This window comes from Chinchilla lanigera, unplaced genomic scaffold (assembly GCF_000276665.1).
Source record: "Chinchilla lanigera isolate Chin_1 unplaced genomic scaffold, ChiLan1.0 scaffold00072, whole genome shotgun sequence".
In the NCBI taxonomy this organism is placed as follows: domain Eukaryota; kingdom Metazoa; phylum Chordata; class Mammalia; order Rodentia; family Chinchillidae; genus Chinchilla; species Chinchilla lanigera.
The window spans coordinates 5,148,224-5,162,228 of record NW_004955473.1 but is presented as its reverse complement, the minus strand read 5'-3'; the positions used below and the strand labels follow the sequence as shown (position 1 = coordinate 5,162,228).

Genomic DNA, 14,005 nt, shown 5'->3' with positions numbered 1-14,005 from the left:
ATATATATTCATTTCTATATAAAATCTTCCTTATAAGAGGTATTAAATATACAATTTGATAGTCTGTTAGACTCTCAAACCCAAATTGAGAAAAAACTGAAAAGAAATTAATGTCCACAATGATATGTTCCTTGTTAAGACTTGTTAAATTGCACGGAAATGGGCAGAAGAAAAGTGACCTAAACTATAATGTTCATATACATTGCCAGTCATCAAATTTAAGGATAATTGGAGGTCTGAAATGACAAAATTTTAATGCAATGACAAAATTTTAATCACATTTTAATGCACAATATATAACTGATTAACCAGGAGTTTTAATCACTCTTATGTTACAGATGACAAAAGACTGTTCTATCCAGGAATAAATACCTCCCTGCCTTGTTTTAATTTGGACAAATGATAGGCACTAAATCCCTTGAGGTGAAAGAATGCTTTATTAAGAAATAATGAACTTTATATTCCAAAAAGTTAGAAGAAAGTATTTTGAAAGTTTTACCATAAAGAAATGATAAATGTTTGAGGAGATAGATATGTTTAGCTTTATTTAAACACTAGACAGTGTATACACGCACTGTAACATTACATGTTACCCTATTAATATGCACAATTTTAGGTTTTGTATCAGTTAAAAATAAATTTAATTTAAATTTAAAATATAATTCCTCTTTTTCAACATTTCCACCTTTCCCCAGTGACTGTAATACTGAATGTCACATTTTTTTAATGAAAATTTCCCTTATCCAAACAGAGCCTTTAATATGAAGATACACTCCTTCTTCATCTGACCTCTCAGGCCCTCCTGAACTTGAGGCTGTGTACCAGATCTTTGGCTGTTCAAGGAAAATGGCCTTCATTTTCATGTATCTTCTCCAGGTAACCCCAGAGGTTGTCTTTCATTCCCACTATTGAGGCTCACCCTACTGGCACCTCCCATTACATCTTGCTTCCATTCATGCATACATGCATTCATTCACTCAGTGCTGGGGTTAAAATCAGTACACATGCATGTTAGAAAAACATTCTACAACTGAGCTACATTCATAGTACCTTTGAGGGGAAGGACTGGGTCTCACCAGAATGTCCAGGCTGGTCTCAAACTCACAATCTTGCTTAAGCCTTCTGCGTAGCAGAGATTACTGGTGTGTGCCACTCTGCCTGACCCATGTCTTGCTCCCAGTCTCTGCATTCATTTGCACAGAAGCTAAGATGAAGATTAATTTTCAAAGGTTATATATTTTTTAAAAAGAATGTGCTTCTTAAGGCCTCTGTTGTAAATGGGGGAAGGAATCGGGCCAAGCTGAACCCCAGCCAGGCTATGTATTTACCGGAGGTGTTCAGCATCCTCTCTGCTCCTCTGCTCTCTGTTGCTGCTTGGGTTGAATAGATATCCTATCAGTCATTACATTTATCTTTGGAAATTTAATCTTTATTATTTTAATATTTAAAAATCATTTCTCCCCCTGTACAAAGTCTGTTCTTCTCTGATAGCAGTGTAGTTGATTGTGCATGCAAAGTGGTATATTAATTAAGTCAGGCTGTCATATAACAAAACAGCATGGACTAGGGAGCTTAAACAATCAAAATTTGTTTTCTCATAGTTTTAGAAGCTAGATGTCCCAGGCCAAGGTGCTGGCCACTGCAGTTCCTGGAGGGCACGCCCTTCCCAACTTGGAGATAGCTGCCCACTTGCTGAGTCCCCACATGGTCTTTCTATAACCAGTACAGCAAAATGCAATTATTAAAGTTAGAATTTCTTCCTTTACAAAGAAGCTGCTCAGGCCTAGGATATAAACCACCATGTTCTCTTTTCCTCAGCCCAGATAAATGGACAGAATATGGAGATACCGACCCCAGGAAAGTGAAGTCAAATTTCATTTCCATGGGGAAGGGAGGGAGAAGAAAGGGGCCAGAAGATAGACAAGGCAAGCTTGAAACTGTTTATTGTCTCCTTGTATTCCCTCTCTCCTGTTTCTTACTATAAAACACTATACACTCCTGGAAACAGGAGGTGGTGATTTAGATGCTGAGGCCCCTTTACTTCCTTGGACCCAGCTTTCAATAAATTCTTTTTCTTTTTCACCAAAAAACAAATGGCCTCTTTTAGCTGGGCATGGTGGTGCATGCCTGTGATCCCAGCCCTCGGGAAGCTGAGGCGGGAGGATTTTTTTTTTTCATTTTTTTTTCTGGTAACTGGAATCGAACTCACGACCTTGCACTTGCCAGGCAGGCGCTGTGCCACTGAGCTAAATCCCCAGCCCCTAGGCAGGAGGATTGATGCAAGTTTGAGGCCAGCCTGGGTTACAAAGTGGATTCAAGGCCAGTTTGAACTGCATAGTGAGACCCTGTCTCAAAAAAGAAAAGTAAATAAGTGCCTCTTTTTATTTGGTCAGTTGTAAACAAGTGAACCTGAGGAATCTGAGAATATAGACCTAAGTGGCCAATAACACTTCATTTGTAGTGCACTGAAAGAGATTTCTGGTGTCTCTTTCTCTTCCCAGAGTCCTGTCCAATGAGGATCCCAGCCTTATGACCTCACTTAACCTTTGTTACCTTTTCATATGCTGTATCTCCAAATACAGTCACACTGGGAGTTAGGACTTAAATGTTTTGAATGTGGTAGCACAATTCAGTCCACAATGACTGGGTTAAGAGTAAAACAGATCTCTTCATTTTTCACTACATTAACAAGTTATCTGAGATATATGTGGAAAGTATGTATCTATCTACATATATACAAACATTTAGAACTGACCAAGAGGAGAAGTGAGCAGGTTGTTCGATTGGAAGGTGCAGAGAATGCACTTGGGGAAGGAGGACGAAGGATGTTAGGAAGGAATGGGGGAACTCATCTGGCAGAACAGTAAAGAAGGAGCAATGGCACCCTATACTTGCAGTTTTTAACCAAGGTAGTGGTGAGATGCTAGCAAGATCTCATGACAAAGCAAACAATTTCCACAGGATTCAGAAGGCTTTTTTGACTTCCCACTTCTCCCACTATCCACGGGGTCAAAGCTCTGCCTGACAGACTGGAATATGAACATTGCTTAACCTGTCCTATTCTGATTGCAGGCTCACTAGAAATGGCAACTATGTCCATTTAACTCACTCTCTATGGTATTATTGGGCAGAGAACCACTTAAATGCTTTTGATGATGATGATTATAGGGAAAAGTGGAATATAAAGGGCTGCTGACAAGTTTCATTGTAACAACTTTTATAACCCCATTATTAAGGAGATGAATATCTTCATATTCCTAAACAAGAGGTAATCACCTGTCTAAAGCCTCTTTGCCCCTCACTGATTTTGTTAAAATGCTATTCTCATTCATTCTCCATCTTTTCCTCCTTGGTATGCATTAGTTACTATGGAAACATCAAGATACCATGCTTTGAACATATCAATATTCCCATGTTCTATTAGAGTATGAAGGCAATTTATATCAAGGTATTGGAGGAGGGACTTGTTGCTGAGGGTTTCAGATAAATGAAAGATGAAAAAAAGGCATGGCACTGCCAGACAAATATAGGTTTTATTCATACAACACCAGAAAAGGCTTACAGTTCATCCTGCCTACCCACTCTGTATATCAGGGTCCTGGCTATAGTTACCAAATATTTTCCTACCAAGTAAAAGTATTGATGTATACCACCAACAAGGGTTCTTTCAACTCAGAACTTTAGAAGAACAGTTTTAAAAATTAGCCAAGACTGACTGAACCATAATACGGAATTAGCACACTACTGAACAACTGATTTTATCATCAATAAATACAATACACACACATGACACATGCATCAAATATGAAGTCCACATTCCAACCATGAAATTAATGGAGCTACAGGTATCTATACCTATTATTTCTGCCTTTCCTCCTATTCTAATACATGAGAGTCCTAGAAAAGTTTAATAACTTATGTGATTTCAACTATCACCCATATACTGAACATTCCCAAATGCATATTTCAATCTCAGAACTTTGCACACTCCAGTGTAAGGGCCTCCAATATATACATGTCTCTGTCATCACAATGTTTTATATATGATTAAAACTGAACTTATCTTGACTAATTAGTCAACTTGACTATATTAGTCAAGGTTCTATAAAGTGCCCTAGAGAAGATATAGATACAGATCTAGATATAGATACAGATACAGATATAGATACACATAGATACCTGAAACTTTAAGATTTGTTGTAAGGAACTGGTTCACATGATTATGGAGGCTGAACAGTTCCATGATAAGCTATCTGCATGCCAGAGACCCAAGAGAACCAGCACCACAGTTCCAATCTGAGTCCAAAGGCTGAGAAGCCGGAGAACCAGTGGTATAAATTTCAGTCCAAATGCAAAAGAAAACTGATGTCCTAGCTTTAGAAAGTACAGAAAATGAATCCTCCTATACACTGCCTTTTGTTCTATTAAGGCCTCAAATATATTGGAAGAGACCCATCTTCACTGAGGTCAATCTGTTTTACTAAATCCACTGTTCAAATATTAATCTCATCCAGGAACAGCCTCACAGAAACAGTTTTTTTAATCACTTCCCTCATCGCTGAGACACAATACCCAACACCCACAATTTAAAGGAGGAGAGGTTTACTTTGGTTCACATTCCAGTCCATAGCTGGTTGGCTACAAGAGAGGAGAGCTACTCACAATGTGGTAGACAGGAAGTGGATAGAGACAAGGAAGGACCTGGGAAAGGAGCCCAAACCTTCCTGTTCACGCCAACAGTGCCTGGTCTTTTCCAACCACATCCCATCTCCTCCCGGTGAATCAGCTAGAATGCCTCTATAATCCATCACCTTCCACAGGCCCTACTTATGATCCAATGAGGCTTCAGGGCGCCATCCAGATATAAACTACAATATACACCCAGAATAATGTTTAGCCCAATATCTTGGCACGCCCATGTCCCAGTCAAGTTGACACACAGATATAACTGATCATAATATCACCTTTCCTCTGAAACTGGGTACTGTTCCATATTCTTTACTTCAGTTGTGACACCACATAATCCAATCACTCAAGCTAGGAACCTGCAAATCACCTCTATTTTTTTCCTGCCTTATTCACTATGTTAAATCAAACATCATGTCCTGAAAATTTTACCTCTAAAATGTTCCTTGAATTTGTCCCCTCCTCTATATTTCTTTTTAAAATATTATGTATTAAATAATGCCATGAAGCCCTGTAAACCTCACACTCTTGAAGGCTGAGACAGAAGGATCACAAGTGCCAGCCCAGCCTGTGCCCCCTTCCGTGTAGGTACCTACTATATATGTATCTCTGTCATCACAATGTTTTATATACAATTAAAACTGAACTTATCATCTGTATTAGTCAAGGTTCTAAAAAGTTCCCTAGAGAAGATGTAGACATAGATACAAATATAGATGTAGACACAGATAGAGATACAGAATAGATACAGATATAGATACATATAGATAGCAACTTAGGAAGACTCCTGAGTTCAATGAGAAGGCCTTGAGTTCAGTCCCTCAGTACTGCTAATAATAATAGTAGTAATCATAGTAATAATGATGATCATGCCATGAGAGATGATTAAGGTCACTTCCACCACTATCAGGTACTGCCTGCCCTTTCCAATAGTTATGACATTATTTTTATTTCTTCTAATAGTTACCTTTTTTACTTTAAATAATATGCATAAACATATTTTCTGTCTGATTAGCCATAGATAATATCTCCTAATTGCTTATTTTGCACAATGAAGTCACTAGTGTTGTATGTTTTCCTCCACTTCTCCTTACCCCTACATCCCAATGTATATCAATTTCTCCATATCTCTATTTTCTTTTTTTGTTGTTTGTTGTTTTTGGTCTTTTTTTTTGAGACAGGGTCTCACTATACAGTTCAGGATGGCCTTGAGCTCACTTTGTAGCCCAGACTGGTCTCGAACTCACAATGATCCTCCTGCCTCAGCCTCCAGCGTGCTGGGATCACAGGCATGCGCCAAGACACCCGGCTCATATCTCTATTTTCATCCTGGCTAGTCTCTACTTCCATCTTGTCACTCTATGTCAGTAGTCGCAGCCCTATAACTCTACACACAATAGCCAGAGTAATCTCTTTTTTTTTTTTCTTCCGGTAGTTGGCACCCTACAGCTGATCCACATTGCCAGCCGTTTTTATTTTATTCTTTAAATTTTGGGACAGGTCTTGCTAAGTTGCCCAGGCAGGATTTGAATTTGTGTTCCTTCTGTCTCACTCTCCTTCAGGGTTGGAATTACAGATATGTGCCACTATACTCAGGTCAGAGTAATCTTTTGTGAGTCTAAATTAATGTCTTGTGTCAATGGCAGGCTAGTTTCAAATTAACCATCCCACAGAAAATAACTAAAAGCTGAAAATCATATTGAAGTGCTACTAAGGTAGCAACGAATTGAGAGGCCAAGATTCTAGAGAGAAGGGAAACCCAGAGGAAGAGTGGAAAGAAGGGAGGGAGGGAGGGAGGGAGAGAGAGAGAGAGAGACAGAGACAGAGACAGAGACAGAGACAGAGACAGAGAGACAGAGAGAGAGAGATAGGAGCCAGATATCTGGTTGTATTTTTGCTTTTAAGGAATTTGCCAATTTGAAATCTGTGGATGAACAGTTATGAATCTGTGCAGAAAACTGTGTGCAAAAACAGTGGCTTCAAGCTAGGCGTAGAGGCACATGCCTGTAATCCCAGCACTTGGGAGGCTGAGACAGGGGGATCTCTGTGAGTTTAAGGCCAGCCTGAGAGCTACATAGTGAATTCAAGGCCAGCCTGAACTACATAGGTGAGACCCTACCTTTAAAAAAAAAAAACGCACAACAACAAAAAACAGTGGCTTATGGTCTAAGAAGCTGGGCAGAGCAGGAAAGGCTATTTCCAAGAACAAGAACATAGAATAAGATGAGCTTGAAGCTTCTTTTTGTCCTTACAAATAGATAAATGCTCAAAGAATTATGAGAAAATGACAAAAGACACAAATGCCAGTTTTAAAAGGCTCCCACTGGCTAAATGTGTGCATCAAAATAACAGACTAAAACCCACTGAATAAAACAGGAAGCCAGAAGTCAATACCGATATGAGCAAATGAATGAGAAAGCTGATGACTATGAGAAGCCTGTTGCATCTAATGGAAATATATGCCCATTTCCTCATCAGGTTTCAAACTTCCCCTCCACAAGATAATTTTTTTCATTACTAGGGATTGAACCAGTGAGCTCTGAGCTGTACTCCAGCCCTTTTTATTTTTTAGTTTGAAATAGGGTCTCCTTAGGTTGCCAGGGTGGCCTTGAACTTGGGAGACTCTTGCCTAAGCCTCCCGTGTACCTGGGGACTACAAGCATGTGCTACTATGGCCAGCTCTGCATGGCTTTTAATTGCTAATTTATTTGTACTTTTTTGTATATGTATAGTTACCGGGGATTGAATCCAGGAGCACTCTACCACTGAGCTACACACTGACCCTTTTTGTTTTTTTATCTTGAAATAGAGACTTGCCACATTGCCCAGACTAGCCTCAAACTTCTGAGTCTCCTGCCTCAGCTCCCCAAATAGCTGATATTATAGTCATATGCCACCACACCCAACCAGATAAAGGATAACTTTAAATCAAATGGGGGTCCAGGGATATAGCTTAGTGGCATGAGCGTTTGCCTGGCAAGCCTAAGGTCATGAGTTCTATTCCTGGTACCAATAAATAAATAAATAAATAAATAAAATGGAATCGTATGAAAAGAAAAGACCATCAAAATAAAACACATTGAAACTCGTGTTCCCTATTAGGATGCAATGAAGAACCAAAAGTCTTCTTTGGGGTTCCTGTCAGGAATTAAAAACCTGAATATTAATCAGGAGGTGCCATCAGATAAACCAAACTTGTGGGACATTTTACAAAATAATTAGACTGTAATCTTCAAGTGTCAAGGTTATGGAAGCCAAAGAAAGGCAGGGAACTGTTGTAAACCAGGCACTGAATAGACATGATGAACCAAGCATACTTGGTTCTGAAATGGATGCTTTGGTTATAAAGGGCATTATTAGAAATTGGCAAAACTTGGATTGGATCTGAGGATTGGGTGGTAGCAATGTGTCAATGTTAATTTTCTGATGATGATTAAATAACTTTGTAAGAAATATCCTTTTTCAGGAAATACACATAAAATATCCAAAAATGGGCTGGGGATTTAGCTCAGCGGCAAAAGTGCCTGCCTGGCAAGCGCAACCTCGTGAGTTTGGTTCCCGGTACCGGAGAAAAACCAAAAAAAAATAAAAAAATAAAAAAATAAAATATCCACAAGTGATAGTGTTACCAGGTTCTTGGATTCTGGGGACTCCTAGAGATTGTCTCCAGGCTCTTCTTGTCCTAAACAAAGGACTGGGCAAAACAAGTACAAAAGGTAGTGAGGTTTTACATTTTTTAAAGGTAGGAAAAGAAACATGCTCTGCAGAGTGAGTGTGGGCCAATTAAAAGTAGAAAAAGAACTACACTCTACAGGATGACAGCAGACCAGTGTGAAGGAGAGCACAGTGGCCAAGATCTTAATGGCAGCCATCTTTTCTATCTCCCTCTCCTCAGGCTGATGTCAGATCTAGGCCATTCTATCAAAAATCTGCTTGAATTCTCATGAGAAGAACTGAAGATAGCATTCACTGATTGATCCCAGGTGCAGGGCTGTGGGAACTGTTTTTCTTCACATCTCCTGGATCTGCATTACTAACAAGTCATGCCCACTTGTTCCACTGATTTGCCACAACTTAATCTCCTGCCTCAATAAGACAGCACAGCAGTGACTTACTCACAAAGGGTTTGTGGACAAAGTTTTTTGTACTGTATTTAAAACTCTTCTATAGGCTTGAGATTGTTTTAGGGAGTTTTTAAATGTCTTGTGGAGTTTTTAAAACATGAGGTTCAGATTAAACATATCACAGAAGAAGACAGCAGCAAAATCAGCTTCTCTGGGATCTGGAATTGAGAAAAAAATAAAACAAATTGGTGAAGAACAAAAGGTAGATCTCCTGCAATCCAGAGGGAGCTAACAGGAAAACTAGAAACTACAGAGAAGCTAAAGAAATTGTCCAGACATGATGGCACACGCCTATAATCTCAGTGGTCAGGAGGGTGAGACAGGAGGATCACCATGAATTTGAGGCCAGCCTGGACTAAATAGTGAGCTCAAGGACAGCCTGAACTACACAGTGAGACCCTGTCTAAACACACACACACACACACATACCCAAAAAAAGAAAAAGAAATGGATCATAACACAGAGAAAAAAATAGAGCAGTTCCCTGGGACGGGGACCTGTCTCCACAGACACAAGATGAGCCCAGAGAGGTTAAGAAACTGCAGGCAAAAGCAAGTGACTGGGCCAGTAGCATTAGCCCCAAGAAAAGCCCATGGTATTTTGTTTTTGGTTGTTTTTGGTTTTGTTTTGAGACAGTGTCTCACAATGTAGTTCAGGCTGGTCTTGAATTCACTGTGTAGCCCAGGTTGGCCTCAAACTGACAGTGATCCTCCTGGCATCAGCTTCTCAAGTGCTAGGACTACAGGTGTACACCACCATGCCCTGGCAAAGCTCATGATTATTGTAAACTGCAAAAATCAGTGTGATATTTTGCTCTGAAAGTAACTCCTTCACCATGCCAGTGTACAGTCAGAGAAGAAAGCCAGTGCAGTACCTCCTATATTTGAGAGTGTTTAAATAGGAGCCAGAGCCAGGCGTGGTGGCTCACGCCTGTAATCCTAGCACTCAGGAGGATGAGACAGTTCTAGATAGACAAGTTCTAGATGGACAAGCCATATGGAAATTCCACTTTTCAGATTCCTCTCCCGGAAAAACCAGGATCGCTATGAGAATGAGGCCAGCCTAGACTACAGAGAGAGTTCAGGGCAAGCCTGACCTACAAAGCAGACCCTGTCTCAAAAAAAACAAATAAATAAATAAACAAACAAACAGGAGCCATTTTGGGAAGGGGTTATTGTTTAATACTGCACTAACAGAACAAATTCACTCCAGGACTTCTGGGGTCAATCTACTGTTTTAAAAATCTACTGTTTTAGTTAGTTTATGAGTAAAACAACTAGCTATGGAAAGGTCCTGAGATAAAGTTGGGTTATCAGCCACATTGATAAGAATTAAAACAAGAATAGACAGTGAACTAGGACTTTGGACAAAGAATGAACTTCCTCAGGCAATATGGAGCGCAATCCCCTCTTTACGAAAAGAAGTTGCCACTAGTCCCTATTAAAAGAAGTAGCAGCTCCTCCCCACTAAAAGTTCCTGAGTTTTCAGGAACTTAAAATTCAAAATAACCAATTTTTCTTTAAAAACCTTAGTCTTCTTTAAACCCTATATGCTAAGTAACTGGGTTAGAGAGACCAACTTCCAAATGGTTATTTTAAATTCACAGAGCCACATGTCATAGATGGCCACTAAACAACCGAGCAATTCCTATGTTCTGTTTATCCAGAAGAAGTTCTAGATGGACAAGCCTTATGGAAATTCCACTTTTCAGATTCCTCTTCTGGAAAAACCAGGAGCTTTTCTTTTTCCTTCTCCTTATTTCCAATAAAAACTCTCTTAACTTTCTGCTTTTGGTTCACACTTCATTCTTTGATTTTCAGAAAGCCACAAGTTTGCTTTGTATAGAGTTAACTGTTTCACTACCATAGTGACGGGGTGGGAGATGGCCACAAGAGACAGTTGAAGAGAGGACTCAGGCTAGACACAAACTCCCTGAGAAGTTTAAAATAAGGCTGGGCAGGACATGGGGTCCTGCCTTCTGAGGTGACAAGCCAGGTTGGTCATGGGCAGGTTTAGGAGAAGGCTGAGTCTGAAAGTGCTGGTATAATGTCAGCAGAAGATTTGACCCCCACCCCCGCCAACTCACCCTACTGCCTACATTCAACACAGAGCTCAATGGGCTGCTTGTTTTCCCCATAAACCTATGTGATCAGGGATGGTTGCCACAGCCTGGGCTGTATGGAGGTAGGGCCCTCTGGAGCTGGGGTGTGGGGGACCCTCACAAACTCACACGTTCTAAAGCTAAGCAGAGAAATCTGTGACTTGGAGCAAACTGAAGAGCATGGAAACAGCAGCAGGAGTATCTACAACCATAGGGTGTGAGGCAGGAGACTAGGGCAAGACAAAGCTGGTTAGAGAGGTAGGTGTGGCCTTTTAATTACAAAATCCCAGGACACATGCACAGAATAATTCCCAAGTCGCTTGAATGTGGACTTCTCTCCAGAACTCAAACAGGTTTTCAATAGAACGGCCTAGACTTGATCACAGCCTGAGGTGTGGGATATGCAAAAAGGACAGTTGACACTGAGCTCTCTGCTACTGCATCCTTTCATAGTAGTCCACTCTCACAGCATAGAGTGGACATTTTTCTTACTTTTACTTGGCTCAAACTCACTGTGAAGAGAATATTTCTTTTCCTACCTTTAATAAATGTAAAACCTTGGTACAGCTTGCACTTGTCTTGACAAATTCTTTACTCAGGACAGAACCTAGAAAGTACCTCTAGAAGGGGACTCCAGCACCCCAAAACATGGTAACAGGTAGAAACCATTGACTGACCATGCCAAGTAGGAAAAAGGAGTGCAGGATTCACCATTCACACACAAAACCATGAGTCTAAACAGAGAGGGGAAGGGAGCTTGAAAGGAGGGAATGAGAATGAGGAAAAAAGAAGAATCAAAATATATCACATACAGGTAGAATTCCCTATAATGAATGTGATTATTATGTATACCTAAATTGTACCAATAACCTAAATAATTTTTAAATAAATAATCCAAAAAATTTTTTTTAAATGAGGATGAATATTTAGGATGAGGCAAAATAAGAGAATTTGTGAGTAAGAGAGGAGCTTCAAAAGATGGCACAGTATGAAAATCAAGTGGAAGTGTAGCAGCAAAGGAGATTTAAAGAGTACAAGTGATTAAAAAAGAAAAAACAAAGATAAATAGAAGAGAGATCCTCTACATAGAAGATCCCAAAAAATTCCCCAAAAGCCTCCTAGAATAGCCAAATTCAGCTATTTAACAGGATACAAAAGCAACTTACAAAAATAATGATATTCCTCTACACAAACAATAAACTCAAGGCCAGGTGTGGTGGCACACACCTGTAATCCCAGCATTCAGGAGGCAGAGGCAAGAGAATCACTGTGAGTTTGAGGCCAGCCTGGGCTACAAAGTGAGCACAAGGCCAGTCTGAACTGCATAGCGAGACCCTGTTTCAAAAAGAGAAAAAAAAAAAGAGTGAAACAATAAACTCACTGGAAAAGAATTTAGGAAAACAATATCATTCAGAATAGCACTGAGAAAAATTAATTTAGGAAGTAATCAAATCAAGAAAGAGAAAGACATCTACAAAAAAACTACATCACCCTGAAAAAGCAGATCAAAAAACACATCAGAAAAAGGGAAGATGTCCCAATTTTGGATTGTCAGAACCAAAACAGTCAAAATGGTCATTATTCCAAAAGCAAGCTGGGGATATAGCTTAGTTGCATAAGCGCCTGCCTGGCAAGTGCAAGGTCCTGAGTTCGATTCCCGGTACCAAAAATAAACAAATAAATATTCCAAAAGTGATATATAACTTTAACTAAATAATGAAAACAATGAACACACAACACAGGAAAGAAATAGAATCCATAAAACAGATTCAGGTACCCAGGAGATTAACAATTCTATCAAAAGTATACACAGGAGAATGAGCAAATATGATAACAGAAAATCAAATATAGAAGACAGGATTGGGGTTAGTGATCATGAAAAGAAAGCTTTCTTAAAAATAGCAAGGGACCATAAAAAAATCAGTCCAACAGCTGCTAGATGATCCAAATAGAATCAAATAATATTGATCAGAGTTAATGAAAAAAGCAGGAGATAGTGAAAATGACATTTAAAATCAGTTCACAGAAGTAATAGCAGAAAACTTCTCAAGCAGAAAAAAATTTGACATAGAGTTAAGTCAGGCATATAGAAGTCCAATGAACCATGGTCGAAAAAAATCTACACCAAAACATATATTAGCCAAGATTCCAGAAATTTAACATAAGAATAAAATACTAAAAGTTATTGGAGAGAGTGGGGCTTGGGATTTAGTTCAGTGGCACAGTGCCTGCCTGGCAAGCACAACGTTGTGAGTTTGATTCCCAGTATCAGAAAAAAACAAAACAAAACAAAACAAAACAAAAAAAAATGCTGTTGGAGAAAAGAAACAAATCACCTATAAAGGAAAGCCCATCAGAGTCACAGCAGATTTCTCAACATAAACCATTATGTCAAGGAGAGTTTGGAAAGAATTTTAAACCCTAACAGAAAACAACTTCCAACTTAGAGTGATGTACCCTGAAAAACTATCTTTCAAAATTGATGGAGAAATAAGATACTTCCATGAAAAAAAAAAAACCACCTGACCACCAAACCAGCAATCAGCACTCCAAAATGTTCTGAAAGACACTGTGGAAAGAGGTAATGAGGACTATAGTTCCATGAACCTTAACAGAATGAACGCACCAGGAAAGGCAAACAATTAAGCAGACAGGAAAAAAAGGAAACAAAAACAGGAAAATGACATGACAAGAATAAGTCAGTACATATCAGTTATAAGCATCAATGTTAATGGTCTCAGTTTAATAAACAAAAGAAATACACTGGCAGAATTGATCAAGAAATAAGATCCAATAATATGCTTCACACAAGAAATACATTTAATTCAAAAAGAAATCCATAGACTGAAATTCAAAGGATGGAAAACAATACTCCATATGACAGGAACCCAGAAAAAAAGCAGGAGTAGCTATTCTATTTGCAGACAAAATGGATTTCAAGCTGTGGTGGATTAACAACTGGTGGTCAACTTATAATGCCCAGATGAACTGAATAAGCATGGTGCTGGGTGTGGGAGGCCCACTTGAGGACTGTTGCCAGCAGCATAAGAGGCAAAACTAGAGAAGAAGAAAAAAGGCTGTTGGGAGCTGAGAA

The 14,005-nt window shown here is 39.3% G+C and overlaps 1 long non-coding RNA gene across 1 annotated transcript in view; it reads right to left on the bottom strand.

Moving 5' to 3' along the window:
• LOC106150348 overlaps window positions 1–14,005 on the bottom strand; it is a 38,825-nt gene that overhangs the window by 1,274 nt on the left and 23,546 nt on the right. The window contains exon 2 of the long non-coding RNA XR_001237115.1: window positions 1,051–1,204. This is a non-coding gene — a long non-coding RNA (uncharacterized LOC106150348). The remainder of the gene's footprint in view (window positions 1–1,050; window positions 1,205–14,005) is intronic.